Source organism: Pseudophryne corroboree, chromosome 6, assembly GCF_028390025.1.
Source record: "Pseudophryne corroboree isolate aPseCor3 chromosome 6, aPseCor3.hap2, whole genome shotgun sequence".
Taxonomy (NCBI): Eukaryota; Metazoa; Chordata; class Amphibia; order Anura; family Myobatrachidae; genus Pseudophryne; species Pseudophryne corroboree.
The window spans coordinates 47,815,879-47,835,006 of NC_086449.1; the positions used below are offsets into that span (position 1 = coordinate 47,815,879).

At 52.0% G+C, this 19,128-nt stretch overlaps 1 protein-coding gene across 1 annotated transcript in view; it reads right to left on the reverse strand.

The window, feature by feature from the left end:
• The window catches only part of LOC134934229 (uncharacterized), a 157,644-nt gene that overhangs the window by 2,863 nt on the left and 135,653 nt on the right, over positions 1–19,128 (reverse strand). The gene's annotated exons all lie outside the window — the stretch shown is intronic.

Consider the following 19,128-nt stretch of genomic DNA (forward strand, 5'->3'; position numbering starts at 1 on the left):
ATTGCTCCTTATTCACATTAGACAACACAGTAGTGCCCTTTGTATACGTAACAACACACAGTAGAGCACCTTATACACATAATGCCACACATTAGTAATGCCTTTATACACATAATACCACACATTACGGCCCCTTACACATATATACATATAACACACATTATTAATGTCCTTATAAACATAATGCACCTTACACATTATGCCAATCTTTATTAATGCCCTTATACACATAATGTCCATTACACATATGCTGCACATTATTAATACCCTTAAACACACAATGACACATAATTTCCCTTACATATATGCTGAAATTATTAGTGCCCTTATACACATAATGTCCCTTACACATATGCCGCACATTATTAATGCATTTATACACATGACACGCATAATGCCCCTTACACATATGCCAAATACTATTGAACAACCAACCCACTCACACACAGCACTCACACGGCCATTTACACTATGACCTCTGCTTGGATATAGATGTGTCCTCATAAATCTTGCCTCAATGCCAGAGCCGGATTAACAATGGGGCGGATGGAGCTGCAGCTCCAGGCCTCCCCATGAAAATAGGCCCATTCAAGACAGACAGGCAGAATTGACAGGAAAAAAAAGTTCCTATCAAAAGCTGCCCCGTGCAAACCCTGGTGGCTCTGGCTGTCCCCTCTCCTCCCTACTCCACCCAGGAGAATACAGGTGCCTGCATGTCCGCCTCCTCTCCTCCCGTCAAAGCTTACAGTGCAGCCGCGGCTGCCCCAAGTTCAGCGTGACCACCCGCGCGTCCAGAGGTTACAGTAAGCCCGGACTCCTTAACCCCCACCGGAGTTTGAAGGAAGCTACTGACCATAAAGTCCGATCCCCCTTCTCCAACCCCTGGAGCTTACAGTGCAGGCTGGACTTCCCTACCCCCACCGGAGGTTACAAGTAGCCGCGGGCATTAATCCCCGATCATCTCCCTCCTCTCTCCTCCTCCTCCTCCTCTACCCCCCCCCCCCCCCGCAACCCCACAGAACACAGTGCAGGCTTGACCCTTTCACCCCCCCCCCAGAGGTTATAGTGAGCCCTGGGCATTAAAGCCCGATCCCCTCTGCCGGAGCTCCTCCCCCCTACCCGAGGCTACACCACAGACAGAGCCTTAGGCAAGTATATCTGCAGTACCAAAACTGCTGCATGGCTGACGGAGGGGTCGTGCTTGGACAGAGCATCACAGTTCCACTGCTGGTGAGCCTCCCTCTCACCTACCATCCGTCTGTCCCTCTGTCTGTCGATGCCCCCCGTCCATCTATTGCCCCCACCATCTGTCCATTTGTCTATACCCTGCTCCTGTCCATCTATCCATCTGCAGTATGCCCCCATATGGTGTTCTGTCCATATATGCCCCCACCCCCAATCCATCTATGCCCCGCTCCTTCTATGCCCCCATATTGTGCTCTGTCTATGACTCCCCCACCCCCATGTCTGTCTATCTCCTTCTATCCTTTTATGCCCCCATATGGTGCTCTGTATGTCTGTGCCCCATCCGTTCATTTATGCACTCCTCCTGTTCGTCTATCCATCTATGGGGGTCATTCCGAGTTGATCGCTAGCTGGCGGTGTTCGCAGCGGCATTTCTGCACATGCATATGCCCCGCAATGCGCACTTGCGACGTACGGGTACAAAGTTCTTTGTGGTTTTGCACAGGTTCTAGCAAAGTTTTCATTCGCACTGGCGGCCGCAAGAAGATTGACAGGAAAGGGGCGTTTCTGGGTGTCTACTGACCGTTTTCAGGGAATGCTTAGAAAAACGCAGGCGTGTCTGGGAAAATGCAGGCATGGTTAGGCGAACACTGGGCGGGTGTGTGACGTCAAAAGCCAGTCCTCCAACGTTAGAATCAATGCACATGAAGAGTAACTACAGGGCTGCACTTGTTCTGCACAAAATGTGTTTGCAGGCACTCAGCTGCACAGGCGTTCGCACTTCTGCAAAGCAAAAATACACTCCCTGGTGGGCGGCGGCATAGCGTTTGCACAGCTGCTAAAAACTGCTGGCGAGCAATCAACAAGGAATGACCCCCTGTCCATCTATGCCCCATATGGTGCTTTGTCCATCCGCATGTCCATCCATGCCCCCATCTATCCCCGCCCCTTGTCAGTCTATCCATGTATACCTCCATATGGTGCTCTGTCTATGCCAATTCCCCCACCCCCGGTCTGTCAGTCTATGCCCCCATATGGTGCTCTGTTTGTCCATGCCCCCCTATCCGTCTGTCCTTCTAACATCCCCAACCCCCCCCTTTGTCCAGTGCTGTAGTCAGGTAGTGTCTCTTGCTTGCTCCTCCTCCTCCTTTCACCACCTTTCCCTAACTCTCTCTCTCCCAGTCTTTCTCTCTGACAGTATCTCTCTCCCTGACACTCTTTCTCTCTCCCCCTGGCACTGTCTTTCTCTGACACCATCTCTCTCTCTCTCCATGACTCTCTCTCTCTATGTCTCTCTCTCTCTCTCTCTCTCTGACACTGTTGCCTTCTCTCTCCCCCTCTCTCTCCCGGACACACTTTCTCTCTCCCCCTGGCACTGTCTTTCTCTGACACCATCTCTCTCTCTCCATGAGACTCTCTCTCTCTGACACTGTTGCCTTCTCTCTTCCCCTCTCTCTCCCTGACACCCTCTTTTTCCCTGGAACTCACTATCTTGCCCCCTCACTGATACACACTCACTCACTCCTACTTGCCACTTCCCTCTCCCTCTTGCTCTTCCCCTCTATCTCCCTAATGCCCCCTCTCATCCCTTTCTCTCTACCTGACAACCTCTCTCTCGCTCCTCTCATTCCCTCATTTTTCATGAAATCCTCTCTTTCTCCCCTTGGCGCCATCTTTGTCTCTCGCTCCCTCCTGCCCCCCCTAAGTGAAATGAGCCCACTGCCAGTAGACAACATTGATATTGCCCCGAGCAGCCTCTGCACCACCCAGCATGGCGTGTGTATATATATATATATATATATATATATAGCAAACACACATGCCCCGGCACTCAAATTACCTATCCAGGTCGTACTATGCTCCAGTGCCCTCCTTAAGGGGATTGCACCCCTAAATATGCAGCATTTGGAGGGAGGCGGCACACTGGAGACTATACACAAGTAAATCTCACCAAAACGTGTTTATTCTGTCAGACAGAATAAACACGTTTTGGTGAGATTTACTTGTGTATAGTCTCCAGTGTGCCGCCTCCCTCCAAATGGTGTGTGTGTGTGCATATATATATATATATATATATATATATATACACAGATTCCAGATGGACGGCACTCCTTAAGTCCCACAGCTTCCCAAGGTGCCAGTCAGAGCGGCGTTTAGAAAGTAAACAGGAGGCAGCACTAAATGGTCTTGAACAGCATGACAGAATAACTCAATACTCCATGATTTCAACGTTTCGGGTTTATTCCAACCCATCGTAAGGATTTGCTGCTGTATCCTGGCGATGGGTTGGCATAAACCCGAAACGTTGAAATCATGGAGTATTGAGTTATTCTGTCATGCTGTTCAAGACCATTGAGTGCCGCCTTCTGTATCTCCTATATAATAGCCCAGATCTGTGACTTTGTGCTTCATTTGCTGACGCTGGGCGGAGTCACAACAGTGGGCGGAGTTATTCAAATCAGTCACAGATCTGGACAAATCTATAGGACACTAGGAGCAGAAGCAGATAGTATGGGCATGGCACAGGCAGGGGTGCATACCTCCCAGCTTACACACACACACACACACACACACACCTCCCAGCTTACACACACACACACACACACACACACACACAAACAAACACACACACACACACACAGCGAAAAGGGGCGTGGCTTCACGGGAGGGCCCCGTTTTCGTCAGTGAGGGGCATGCCCAGCGCTCTGTGAGCTGCTGGCATGCCCCCAGGGGCGGATTATGAGTCCGGGGGGCCCAGGGCACTTGAGACAGGGGAGCCCTATCTCATTGCTGTGCCTGCTGTGGGTTGTGGGCGTGGCCTAATCTCGCCACGCGTTGCCACGCCCCCTTATGCAAAATCCAGGATATTTATTTTTTATTGGATTTTGGCCCCTCAGCTTGGGGTAAATCCAGAGGAGGTGGTCGCTCCCCCCTACACACCCGCACAGGCAGAAGAGAGCAGGGAGACTGCTGCCTCCCTGCAACACCACAGACCTGCCAATACGCAGCAGCGTGTGCTGACTGTAACACAATGCTGCCGTTGTTGCTGGGGGAGCTTCTGAGCTGGGACAGAGCTACTCCAGCCGGGGGGCCCCCAAAAACTGTGGTGCCCATGGTACGTACCCCCTGCCCCCCCCTTAATCCGGCTCGACTACTGGAACCCCCCCTTAATCCGTACCCCCTGATGCCCCCTCTCCCTCTGTCTCCACTAAATGCACCGCTGCTCTGCTAAGCAGAACAGCAAGTACAGGAGCTTTCCAACTGCCCCCCCCCCTACACACACACACATCAACACCACCACTACCGCGGGACACTGTGGCCCGCGGATGGGACAGCGGGACAGACCCTAAAAAATGGGACTGTCCCGCGAAAATCAGGACAGTTGGGAGGTATGGGGGTGTGTGAGGGGGTATGCCGTACAGACAGATGGGCACCGGCTCACTGTGTGCTTGACCCCCCACATCAGCATACTCAGCAGGGTCTCTCTGGCGCAGAGGAGCGTCACTTTCTTGCACACTCCACGCTTCTTAGCTGCAGTTTTGTGGGGCACCTGTCGCTGTGAGGTTCCGCACTGCCTCTGTTATCTCCAGCCCCGGCAACCCCACCGCTAGCTGCAGAGTTGCCACCTGCAGTGAGGTGCGCCCAGCTCCTTCACACACTTTAGCTGGCGGGTAGCGCTGCAGAAGTCTGCGCTGCTTGCAGGCTCCGACCCCTTCCACCCTGCAGCCGCAGCGTCTCCTGGGGGCTAACCAGCTCCCAGTCTCCCCTTACCACAGTGCCCAGCAGCCGTGAGGTCCGCGCCACGTGCATGCTATGACCCCCTCCTACCTCCAGCCGCAGCATCTCCTGGGAGCTAACCAGTCACTCCCAGTCTCCCCTTACCACAGTGCCCGGCAGCCGCACGAGGTCTGCGGTGTGTGACTGAGGAGGGGGGAGGGATGTGGACAGGCAGAGGAAGCAGGACTCCAGCCTGAGAGAGTCAGCCATGCCAAGTCTTCACCAGCAGCAGATCCCAACAGGTTGGAGTGGAACAGCAGCAGCCAGCAGCAGTGACTTCGGTAAGACACATCTGTCTGTCACCACTGTTCTGTCCCTAATACCAATCTCTCCCGTGCCCTGTGTTCTGTTATGTCCCTGTCACCCTTATCCTGGCCCTGTCACCCTTATCCTGGCCCTGTCACCCCTATCCAGGCCCTGTCACCCCTGTGCTTGCCCTGTCAACCCTATACTGGCCCTGTCACCCCTGTCCTGGTCCTGCCGCCCCTACCCTGGCCATGTCACCCCTATCCTGTCCCTGTCATTTCTGTCCTGGCCCTGTCGCCCCTGTTCTGGCCCCGTCGCCCCTGTCACCCCTGTTCTGATCCTGTCACCCCTGTCCTGGCCCCGTCACCCCTGTTCTGACCCTGTCACCCCTGTCCTGGCCCTGTTACTGCATACCCTCCAACTACCTTTTTGGCAGGTACAGTACCCGCAGCACCTCCAGACCCCTCCCCAATGCATCACACCTCTGCACCTTCCCCTCTACCACATGCGGCACCCCACCCCTCCCCCACACGCTGTGCCTCCAGACCCCTACACCACCCGCGGATTCCACTCCTCCGCCCCTCCACCACCCACAGCACCTCCAGACCCCCTCAACCATCCACCTCCCATATATGTCTCCACCCACACCTGCCCCCCCTCCACCTGCAGCATCTGCAGACACCCTCCTCCATCCGCGGTGCCCCCCTCCCCCACCCCTCCCCCACCTGCCCCTCCACCACCTGCAGCACCTCCGGACCCCCTTCCCCATCCGCCGCACTACCCGTACCTTCCCCTCCCCTACTCACGGCACCTCCGGACCCCCTACCTCCCCCCCAGCCCCTTCCCATCCCACAGCACCTCTGGAACCCCTCTCCCACCCTTGGCACCCCTGCCCTTCCCCCACCTGCAGTGCCTCCGGACCCCTCCCCCATCTGCAGCCCCCACTCCTCTATCCCTCCCCCACCCGCAGCATCTCCCGACCCTTCCCCCTCGCTTCCGCCACCCCCTCCACCCGCTGCATCTACAGACACCCTCCCCCATCCACTGTCCCCCCCGCACCCGCTACATTCTGTACATTGTGCCCTGCAGGTGGTGTTCACGCCGTCACCATCACCATCGCACGCCCTTTCATTGTGCAATATTTAACCACTAACAAAGGAATGCAGGTAATACTCCATATAATACAAATATTGAACCCCAGAAAGGCATGCAAGGGTTAAGGGGGAGTAGCCCCTTGCGACGGTGTGAAGAGAGCCCGTAGGGCGCGATGAAGCACCTAGTACTTTTATATATATATATATATATACCGCCATCCTGCATGAGGCAAGCCGCACACACCTAATATTCCAATGAGTGGAGTGCATACTTGCCTACCTGACCCTCTCCATGAGGGAGAAAATGCTCTGTTCCTGGACTTTCCTGGTAATGTATGATTGCCATCACCTGTGGTGAAACACCTTTCTTATCAATTAACTAGCTCACCACAGGTGATGGCAATCATACATTACCAGGAAAGTCCAGGAACAGAAAGAGAGGTAACCAATTACTTGGAAGGGGCGCTCAAGCTGTGGCTCCAATTTAACAAGTGATTAGCAGCTGTCTGTATAGGCTAGTCACGCCTATAACATAATACAAACAAAATTACCCAAAAAATGAGACAGCGCTGACTGAGATGAATTGTAAAAATAGTTTGCAATGTTATTTAATAATAATTATACAATAAAATACATAAAAAACATAAAATAAATGGATATCTCACTGCGCTAATGAGCTCATAGTCACCATATATGGGATATTATTCGTTTGCTGCTTGATGAAATGTCCCTATAGGATCCGCACATTAGAAAATCCCTTATCCTGGGGTTGTAGCACAGTCCCCGGGCCGAAGAATTTATGAAGACAACGCTGGAGGAATCACCTCCATTGGATATCTACTATCACTTGGACCCCTAAGGACTCCGCAAAAATAGCGCTATTTACACCCATATCCACTAACAAGGACCGAATATCAAGACTACCACGCATCACTGGTGAGGACCCCCCGTTGTATTGCCAAACTACTGGGACAGTTATTCCTCCAGCGTTGTCTTCATAAATTCTTCGGCCCGGGGACTGTGCTACAACCCCAGGATAAGGGATTTTCTAATGTGCGGATCCTACAGGGACATTTCATCAAGCAGCAAACGAATAATATCCCATATATGGTGACTATGAGCTCATTAGCGCAGTGAGATATCCATTTATTTTATGTTTTTTATGTATTTTATTGTATAATTATTATTAAATAACATTGCAAACTATTTTTACAATTCATCTCAGTCAGCGCTGTCTCATTTTTTGGGTAAGTCCAGGAACAGAGCATTTTCTCCCTCATGGAGAGGGTCAGGTAGGCAAGGAGTGCCAGGCTCATACAATGTTGATTTCAGATAGAAGTAAGCAGCCAGCAACATCCAATGCAAAATAGAAAAAGAGCCTTTATTCCCCCTTCCCCTTCTCTCCTTCCTCCTCTGGCGGCACACAATAGGCCCTTCAGACATTTCAGCTCCAGGCCCATGTGGACCTTAATCTGGCACTGCTCAATGCACCATGCACCAGGAGATGCCTGGCGTGGGTGAGCTGGCAGTTCTGCTAACGTCGGGCACCTTTTTTTTAATGAAAATGCATCTTATTTGCATTGCTATGTACCTAGGATACACAAGCAGCTTCTGCTGATTAAAATGATATGCAGCATGCCTATATACTGTGTGCAACTGTGGCTGTATCTGCATATGGGCCCTCATTCCGAGTTGTTCGCTCGCAAGGCGAATTCAGCAGAGTTACACACGCTAAGCCGCCGCCTACTGGGAGTGAATCTAAACTTCTTAAATGTGCGACCGATGTATGCGCAATATTGCGATCAAAACCGAGTTAGCAGTTTTTGAGTAACTCCAGACTTACTCTGCCTGTGCGATCAATTCAGTGCTTTTCGGTCCCGGCTGACGTCATAAACACACCCAGCGTTCGCCCAAGCACTCCCACCGTTTCTCCAGACACGCCTGCGTTTTTTCCGGAAACGGTAGCGTTTTCATCCACACGCCCCTAAAACGCTGTGTTTCCGCCCAGTAACACCCATTTCCTGTCAATCACAATGCGATCGCCGGAGCGATGAAAAAGCCGTGAGTAAAAATACTATCTTCTTAGTAAAGTTACTTGGCACATGCGCTGTGCGAACATTACGCATGCGCACTAAGAGAATTCTCACTGCGATGCGATGAAAAATACCGAGCGAACAACTCGGAATGAGGGCCATGAAATGCTACACACAGAATATAGGCATGCTGCATATCATTTTAATCAGCAGAAGCTGCTGGGGCCCCTAGGCAGGGCCGGATTAACAATGGGGCGGGTGGAGCTGCAGCTCCAGGCCCCCCATCAAAATAGGCCCACAGGATCTGCTTTGCTGCAGCCAGGGAATTTTATTCCCTGCTACAGCAAGAGCCGCCCCCTCCTGCCAGCAGCGTAGATGCCAGCAGCCAGCCATACCCACCTGGGAGCCGCTCTGGCAGCTGCAGGGCCGCTGGCAGCGCAGGGGATACAGGTCGGAACAGTCACAATGTCACTGCCGGACACATGACTCGGGGGCGGAGCTACACGGGACTCGGGGGCGGAGCTACAGGGCATGCTGCTGCTCACATGCTGTGAGAGGGGAGAGAAGAACGAAGCTGCTGCAAGGCATCCAGGGACGGCCCAGCCTGTGAGACTGCTGTAGTGTGTAAGGTAAGAGTGAATGGAGGAGGACACAGAGTGTGTGTGTGTGTGTGTGTGTGTGTGTGTGTGTGTGTGTGTGTTTGCAGGGAGTAGGGTAAAATATAGCACGAGGGTGAGGAAGTATGTCAGTGAGATAGAGTGCAGGCTCAGGGTGAGGGAGAGCGTCAGTGAGATAGAGCGCAGGCTCAGGGTGAGGGAGAGCGTCAGTGAGATAGAGCGCAGGCTCAGGGTGAGGGAGAGCGTCAGTGAGATAGAGCGCAGGCTCAGGGTGAGGGAGAGCGTCAGTGAGATAGAGTGCAGGGTGAGGGAGAGCATCAGTGAGATAGAGCGCAGGCTCAGGGTGAGGGAGAGCATCAGTGTGATAGAGCGCAGGGTGAGGGAGAGCATCAGTGAGATAGAGTGCAGGGTGAGGGAGAGCGTCAGTGAGATAGAGCGCAGGCTCAGGGTGAGGGAGAGCATCAGTGAGATAGAGCGCAGGGTGAGGGTGAGCGTCAGTGAGATAGAGCGCAGGGCGAGGGAGAGCATCAGTGAGATAGAGTGCAGGGTGAGGGAGAGCGTCAGTGTGATAGAGCGCAGGGTGAGGGAGAGCGTCAGTGAGATAGAGCGCAGGGTGAGGGAGAGCGTCAGTGAGATAGAGCGCAGGCTGCAGGGTGAGCGTCAGTGAGATAGAGTGCAGGGCGAGGGAGAGCATCAGTGTGATAGAGTGCAGGGTGAGGGAGAGCGTCAGTGAGATAGAGTGCAGGGTGAGGGAGAGCGTCAGTGAGATAGAGCGCAGGCTGCAGGGTGAGCGTCAGTGAGATAGAGTGCAGGGCGAGAGAGAGCATCAGTGTGATAGAGTGCAGGGTGAGGGAGAGCGTCAGTGAGATAGAGTGCAGGGTGAGGGAGAGCGTCAGTGAGATAGAGCGCAGGGTGAGGGAGAGCATCAGTGAGATAGAGCGCAGGCTCAGGGTGAGGGAGAGCGTCAGTGTGATAGAGTGCAGGGTGAGGGAGAGCATCAGTGAGATAGAGCGCAGGCTCAGGGTGAGGGAGAGCGTCAGTGTGATAGAGCGCAGGGTGAGGGAGAGCGTCAGTGAGATAGAGCGCAGGGTGAGGGAGAGCGTCAGTGAGATAGAGCGCAGGCTGCAGGGTGAGCGTCAGTGAGATAGAGTGCAGGGCGAGGGAGAGCATCAGTGTGATAGAGTGCAGGGTGAGGGAGAGCGTCAGTGAGATAGAGTGCAGGGTGAGGGAGAGCGTCAGTGAGATAGAGCGCAGGCTGCAGGGTGAGCGTCAGTGAGATAGAGTGCAGGGCGAGAGAGAGCATCAGTGTGATAGAGTGCAGGGTGAGGGAGAGCGTCAGTGTGATAGAGCGCAGGGCGAGGGAGAGCATCAGTGAGATAGAGCGCAGGGCGAGGGAGAGCATCAGTGAGATAGAGCGCAGGGTGAGGGAGAGCATCAGTGAGATAGAGCGCAGGGCGAGGGAGAGCATCAGTGAGATAGAGCGCATGGTGAGGGAGAGCGTCAGTGAGATAGAGCGCAGGGTGAGGGAGAGCGTCAGTGTGATAGAGCGCAGGCTCAGGGTGAGGGAGAGCGTCAGTATGATAGAGCGCAGGGTGAGGGAGAGCATCAGTGTGATAGAGCGCAGGGTGAGGGAGAGCATCAGTGTGATAGAGCGCAGGGTGAGGGAGAGCATCAGTGAGATAGAGCGCAGGCTGCAGGGTGAGCGTCAGGGAGATAGAGCGCAGGGTGAGGGAGAGCGTCAGTGAGATAGAGCGCAGGCTGCAGGGTGAGGAAGTGTGTCAGTGAGATTGAGCGCAGGCTGCAGGGGGAGGGAGAGCATCAGTAAGATAGAGTGCAGGCTGCAGTGTGAGGAAGAGCGTCAGTGTGATAGAGCGCAGGCTACAGGGTGAGGAAGTGTGTCAGTGAGATTGAGCGCAGGCTGCAGGGGGAGGGAGAGCGTCAGTGTGATAGAGCGCAGGCTGCGGAAGAGTGTCGGTAAGATAGAGCGCAGGGTGAGGAAGTGTGTCAGTAAGAAAGAGCGCAGGCTGCTAGGGGGAGGGAGAGCGTCAGTGTGATAGAGCGCAGGGTGAGAGAGAGTGTCAGTGAGGTAGAGCGCAGGCTGCAGGGTGAGGGAGAGTGTCAGTAAGATAGAGTGCAGGCTGCAGGGTGAGAAAGTGTGTCAGTGTGATAGAGCACAGGCTGCAGGGTGAGGGAGAGTGTCAGTAAGATAGAGTGCAGGCTGCAGGGTGAGAAAGTGTGTCAGTGTGATAGAGCACAGGCTGCAGGGGGGGGGGGAGTGCATAGGTGTGATAGAGCGCAGGCCACAGGCAGAGGGAGTGCATCAGTGTGATAGAGCGCAGGCCACGGGAGCTGGGAAAGCGTCAGTGTGATAGAGCAAAGGCCGCTGGGGAGGGAGTGCGTAGGTGTGATAGAGCACAGGCGGAGGGAGTGCATCAGTGTGATAGCGTGCAGGCCGCATGTTGGAGGGACTGTGTAAGTGTGATAGCGTGCAGGCCGCATGTTGGAGGGACTGCGTAAGTGTGATAGAGCGCAGGCCGCTGGGGGAGCGAGTGTGTCAGTGTGATAGAGCGCAAGCCGCAGGGGGACTGAGTGTGTCAGTGTAATAGTAAGAAGTCCGTGGGAGGAGGGAATGTGTGTGAGTGATAGGGTTCCGGGAATGTGTGAGTGTGATAGGGTGCAGGGGACGGAATGTGTGAGTGTGATAGGGTGCAGGGGACGGAATGTGTGAGTGTTATAGGGTGCAGGGGACGGAATGTGTGAGTGTTATTGGGTGCAGGGGACGGAATGTGTGAGTGTGATAGGGGGCAGGGGACAGAATGTGTGAGTGTGATAGGGTGCAGGGGAAGGGAATAAGTGAGTGTGATAGGGTGCAGGGGAGGGAATGTGTGAGTGTGATAGGGTGCAGGGGGAGGGAATGTGTGAGTGTGATAGGGTGCGGGGGGAGGTAATGTGAGTGTGATAGGGTGGCGGGGGAGGGAATGTGAGTGTGATGGGATGCAGGGGAAGGGAATGTGTGAGTGTGAAAGGGTGCGGGGGGAGGGAATGTATGAGTGTGATAAGGTGCAGGGGAAGGAAATGTGTGAGTGTGATAGGGTGCGGGGGGAGGGAATGTGTGAGTGTGATAGGGTGGCGGGGGAGGGAATGTGAGTGTGATAGGATGCAGGGGAAGGGAATGTGTGAGTGTGATAGGGTGCAGGGGGAGGGAATGTGAGTGTGATAGGGTGCAGGGGGACGGAATGTGTGAGTGTGATAGGTTGTCGGGGAGAGTGTGTAGGGCCAAGATTTTTTTCCTATTGCAGCTATTAAGTTTTGTTTCCCCCCGTTTGGGGTTCAGTGTGTCTTATTTTACCTGTAGTGGCCAATGTTTTTTATTTATTCCTATTGAGGCCATTATATTAGTTTTTTTCCTGTAGTGGGGACAGTGTTATTTCCTGTAAGTTTTTTGGGGTGATTGGGTAAAAACCAGAATGGTACGGACCCTAGAACGCCGGACAGGACCTGCTCCCTGCAGCAAACTGTAATTCTGGAGCTTGTAGTACTTGTCCTCATCCGGGTGGTGTTATGTTCAGGAGGGTGCTTGTGACAGCTGTCACCAGGGAGGCAGTGAGGGAGAGATTACAGCCTCCCTGTATGATTCCAACCGTTATGGCTATTACCCCATCTCTGGATTATACAGGGAGGTGGTAATCTTTACCTCCCCAACTCCCTTGCGACAGCTCCCCACAGGTAGGACACCCCCTGGACAGAGACAAGCACTACAAGCTCCAGGAAGCGGGTCCGGTCTGGCTTTCCAGGGTCTGAACTGTTCCGGTTTCTATCTAATCCCGTTTCTTTTTACATGTACAGTAGGTGCTGTTTTATTATTTTCCAGAGGGGAGAGAATGTGTGTGACAATAGGTGTCTCAATCCTCGCACATTCAGACGCATGCATGTACAGATGTAGCCAGTCAGTCTTCCCCCTGTTTGGCCCTGTCCAGGCGACACCCTCTCTCCAACCCCACTCCATCTATCCACCAGTCCTGATATCTCTTCTTCGCATAGCTGTTATTAAAAAGGTAAGGTCTTTTTTTACATATAGAAAGATTTCACATTTACAGTATGACATCACTAAGCAACCCGTAGCCTCTTTCATTGAGAGGTTTCATATTAGCGTCATCACTATATTTTTCATATTACGGTCATGTTAACAAGATGTTTTACTTTGTCCATTTGTAGATTGTCACATTACACTATTGATATAAGAGAAGAAGGGAGGGAGATTTAAGTTTTTCAAGATAGGCGCTAGTCACACCCTATGGCACAGGCCACATCCCCTGTGCAGACAGACCTCATAACATCAACCACACACCCCCATTACTAGTCATACCCCCACAGCTTTTTTCACTTCCTCTGCGGTGGCATATAATAGGCCCTTCATAAACTTCAGCTCCAGGCCCATGTGGACCTTAATCTGGCACTGCCCCTAGGCATAGCAAATGCCCAAGGCATTTGCCTAGTTTGCCTATGCCGAGGTCCGGCTCTGCCTGTGGGAGTCATAGATGGTCACATGTTATTCCAACATGTACTGTAATATAAATCAGAGACATCGGCCCATTGTTCCTAAGCTGCTAAGTGACAGGAGCTCAGGTGTTAAAGTGCCACAAAACATACATTAGAGTGGCTCTGTATAAGAAAACCCCTAAGAATCCTTCTGTACCGTATATGTACATTGATTGGCTGACAGCTGTGGATAATGTATTGATGTGCTGGCTATGTGTATTTTATTTATGTTTTCTCCTGATGGTGTAGTCTTTCACCAACATAACAAACCCACACATACATAGATGACGCAGCTTCAGCCAGTACAACACATCGTACAGGAGATCCGTACCTCCACCGTGGTTCTCCCAGCAGATCAGACACCTACAAAGGCGCTTCTGTGCCTATGCGTACCTACGGGTGCCATGGAAGAAACCTGGAACTCTGACCCCACTACAAATATATTTAAAATAGATTTTGTAGACAAAACATAATATGTTAATAAGATAATAAGATACAACAACAACATGTGAGGTGCTATGGCTTATACAATCATGTATCTTGATATGTGCATCATAGTTGCCCACTCCCTGCATCCTGCGGGAGACTCCTGATTCGCAATAGAGTCTCCCGCTGCCCAGTAGTGAATTTACCACTATGCGACCAAGCAGTCGTTTAGAGTCCAGACAGGTCCCAGGGGGCCTGTCGACAGGGAGTCACTGTTACTAGCACCGGTTTCCCGCAACGCACTACAGTGAAGAAATTAAAAAATAAACGACAGCTGCAAGCATCCCTTGCTACTGGGTGCGCGGGGCGTCACTTCCGGAGTCCTGTGCTGCACTCACATGACCCGGCACCCGAGAGATGCAGCTTTTGACTATCGGCTATTGCGCTGCATCAACACATTGTGCCTGTACTTATCTCTCCACTACGGACAGATATTTCAGCAGGCTCTCATCCTAGAGTATATCGGGGATGGCGGTCATTAGGTTGACATGAGTTAGGTCGACATACATTGGTTGACCACGTTTGGTCAAAATGCATTAGGTCGACGTGATCACTAGGTCAACATGGAAAAAGGTCGACATGAGTTTTTCACAATTTTTTTCTTTTTTTTTAACCTTTTCATACTTAATGATCCACGTGGACTACAATTGGGAACGGTAATCTGTGCCGAGCAAGGGCGTAGCTAGTAGCTACCATAGGTGCAGGCAGTGCAGCTGCTATGGGGCCCAGAGCTGAGAGGGGCCACCTTCCCTGTCACAGTTACATGTGTTATATACAGGGGAGTAGTTACCATAGGTGCAGGGAGTGCAGCTGCTATGGGGCCAGAGCTGAGAGGGGCCCTCCTTCCCTGTCACAGTTACATGTGTTATATACAGGGTTGTAGCTACCATAGGTGCTGGTAGTGCAGCTGCTATGGAGCACAGAGCTGAGAGGGTGTCACCTTCCCTGTCACAGTTACATGTGTTATATCAGTGGCGTAACTACTGCCCCCGCAGTCCTCGCGGTGGCTTGGGGGCGAGGGGCTGCGGGGCCGCCACTGATTTACAGCAGACTGACATGCGGACGAGCGTCCGCATGTCAGTCTGCAGTCTCCTTCCCTCCGCCGCTTGTTGGAGGGACACGGAGGGCACAGCGTGTGCCTCCCTGTGTCCCTCCTGCTGCATCATCTCCGGCGGCCGCGGGTCTAATAGGGGGAAGTGCCGTCCGTGAGCTCTAATTGGCTCACGAACCGGCACTTCCCCCTATTAGACCCTCGGCCGCCGGAGATGATGCAGCAGGAGGGACACAGGAGAGACGAGCTGTGCCCTCCGTGTCCCTCCAAAAAGCGACGGCAGGGGGGGGGTAAATATCTGGCACTGAAGGCATATATGGCACGGGGGGGGAGGGAGGAATATCTGGCACTGGGGCATGTCTGGCACTGGGGGGAATATCTGGCACTGGGGGAATATCTGGCACTGGGGGGGGATATCTGGCACTGGGGCATATATGGCACTGGGGGGGAATATCTGGCACTGGGGGCATATATGGCACTGGGGGGGCATATATGGCACTGGGGGGGGATATCTGGCACTGGGGCATATATGGCACTGGGGGGAATATCTGGCACTGGGGGGGGATATCTGGCACTGGGGGGGAATATCTGGCACTGGGGGCATATATGGCACTGGGGGGGATATCTGGCACTGGGGGCATATATGGCACGGGGGGAATATCTGGCACTGGGGGCATATATGGCACGGGGGGGAATATCTGGCACTGGGGGGGAATATCTGGCACTGGGGGCATATATGGCACTGGGGGAATATCTGGCACTGGGGGGGAATATCTGGCACTGGGGGCATATGTGGCACTAGGGGGGTATATGTGTACCTGGCACATGGGGGGGACGACTATATTTGGCACTGGGGCATGTAAGTACCTGGCACCGTGGGGGAATATCTGGCACTGGGGACATGTGGCACTGGGAGCACAGCCCTAGCAACAAGGACTACCTCCTAGCAACGAGCATGACACCCAGTACATGAAACACCTGGCAACGAGCATGACACCCAGTGCATGAAACACCTGGCAACGAGCATGACACCCAGTGCATGAAACCCCTGGCAACGAGCATGACACCCTGAGCATGAAACCCCTGGCAACGAGCATGACACCCAGTGCATGAAACCCCTAACAACGAGCAGGTAATTGAAAAGTAATTAGAAGCCTTACTGTAGGACTTAATGTGTAATGGGCATTACGGTGTGTGGCATAATGTATCACGGACATTGCGGTGTGTGTCATAATGTGTCACAGGCATTACGGTGTATGGTATACTATATCGCGGGCATTGTGATATGTGGTATAATGTCTCAGGGTCATTGCAGTGTGTGGCATAATGTATCATGGACATTGCGGTGTGTGTCATAATGTGTCAGGCATTACGGTGTGTGGTATACTATATCACGGGCATTGTGGTATGTGGTATAATGTCTCAGGATCATTGCAGTGTGGCATAATACATAAAGGGCATTGCGATGTGTGGCATAGAGTATAACGGGCAGGGCATTGCGGTATGTGTCACAGGCATTACGGTGTATGGTATACTATATCACGGGCATTGTGGTATAATGTCTCAAGGTCATTGCAGTGTGTGGCATAATGTGTCACAGGCATTGTATGTGCTATAATGTATCGGGCATTGCAGTGTGTGGCATAATGTATCACGGACATTGCGGTGTGTGTCATAATGTGCCACAGACATTGTATGTGCTATAATGTATCAGGGGCATTGCAGTGTGTAGCATAATGTATAACGGGCATTGCGATTCCTGTCATAATGTGTCACAGGCATTACGGTGTGTGGCATAATGTGTCGGGGGCATTACGGTGTGTGGCATAATGTGTCGGGGGCATTACGGTGTGTGGCATAATGTGTCGGGGGCATTACAGTGTGTGCATATTGTGTCGTGCATTATTGTGTGCGGCATAATGTCTAAGGGCCATTGCAGTATGTGGCATAATGTATACTGGGCATTACTATAAGGAGGAAAAATGACAAATAATGTAAGGGGCATGAATCAGGATTATTTTTCTTTCCTGTGGTGGCCAACGTATGGGCGTGCAGATTGCAAAACTGGGGTATAAGGTAGTCTTTTCCTGCAATGCCACGCCCCTTTATGCGAAACCACGCCCACTCCAACAAAACCACGCCCCTTTTTGGCGCGCGGGTCACCTTCCCTGTCACAGTTACATGTGTTATATACAGGGTGTGGCTACCATAGGTGCAGGTAGTGCAGCTGCTATGGGCCCCAGAGCTGAGATGGGCCACCTTCCCTGTCACAGTTACATGTGTTATATACATATTTTGCCATAGGGTGGTACGTAGGGATCCTTTCAAACTTTTTCCTTGTGTCCTGCAATATACCTAGGTATGCCTCTGGACCTGCTCATTGTAGTGTGGTATAAAATGAACTGGAGGGCATGTTAATATTACATAATATGACCCAGGGCACTGTGATGAGGCACAATATGAACAGGGGGCACTATATATAATGTGAACTGGGGGTACTGTGCGGAATAATGTGTACCGGCAGCTCTGAGATGTGACATAGGGTGAACTTAAGCACTACTGAGATTCATAAAAGAAACTAGGGCACTACTATGGGGCATATAATTAAATAAGGCTCTACTGTGGTTCAGAAAATGACCTACTGTACAGTACTGTAAGACACTATTACCTCTCCTGGCATTAGTAACTATTATATACTGTACATACAGTATATTTCACATTTTGTTCTTACTGATTATAAATTGGGGCATTTACCCCTTCATGAGTATAATTTGTAATATGGATACCTTCTTGTGTATTTAATTGAGCTACAGTATTTATTACTGAGCAAAATGTACCACTTTAAAGTATCGTTTATCATGTGGGAACCATTTTTGTGTGTATTTTATTGGATCATTTACTATTGAGGATATGAACCACTGAATTTACATATTTTTGTTCTTTGAGTGTTGTTATTGAGGTAATTCTACCTCAGGTCAATAGCTGTATATGTTATGTTTATATATATTGTATGATTTCATGCTATTAAACATTATTTGAAACTCTGAATTAACAGCTACGTTTTATTATTACCAATGTAACAAGAGAGAGTTATCTTTAGTTGGACCCACCCTATGGCCGATCATTGCAATTTGAGTAGTACCATCTTGCCTAGGGAGGGTAGGGGGGATGGTGGCATACACCGACTGAGTTGGGGGGGGGGGGGGGTTTACCAGACATTGGGGTATATTCAATTGGGGTCGATCTATTCCGACATGCATTTGTCGGGATGGATCCGACAACCCCTATTCAATCTCATCTCAATTCGACTTTTTCAAGTCGAATTGAGATGAGTGACCCAGGAGGAGAGGGGGGAGGGGAGCCGCCGACAGCCAGAGGAGATCAGCGCTACAGTAGAGCTGCAGGAGGATGTCACATAGCCGCCCGACCTCACGGCAGTATCCACCCGGCTCCAGCAAGATTGCTGGAGCCGTGTCAGGAATCGGCGCTCTGCTACGTCTCACCTACCAGCGCGCTGGTGTGCGGGCCTCCGGAGGTCATGGCCCCAGTTGCGGCTGCATGTGTGTATGGACCGCAAGCGTCATCTTCCGCCTTGCTGAGTACCCCTGAGTCTGGTCCTATGTGCATTCTGCTGTGTGCCGGCGTCCTGCCTGTGAGGTCGTTGCCATGACTCCTGCACTCAGCTGATCCGGGTGTGCAATCCAGCACTGTGTCTCCACCCAGAGTTCAGTGACCAATCACTGCAGAGCCATGGGTATAACTCCCAGTCCGTGGCTCACTCACATTGCCTCAGACAACGAGTCACATACAGTGTGCCTTGTTCTCCGGACTCCTGTGTTCCTGTTTCCAGCGATTCCCCGTGGTTACCTCCTGTCATCTCATCTCACTACAGCTCTCCTGTTTTCTTCAGACTTCATCCACAGCCAGTTACCAGCTCATCAAGCAGTAAGAGACTTTCCTCAGGTGTTACATTCATTACTACCTGTGCACTGCTAATTGCATACTATCTGTGCATCTCTGCAAGTATATCACCTTATTGCATAGAGACTGTCTCCTGCTTGGGCCTAGTGTGGCCATATGGACTTTGTTATACAGAAACT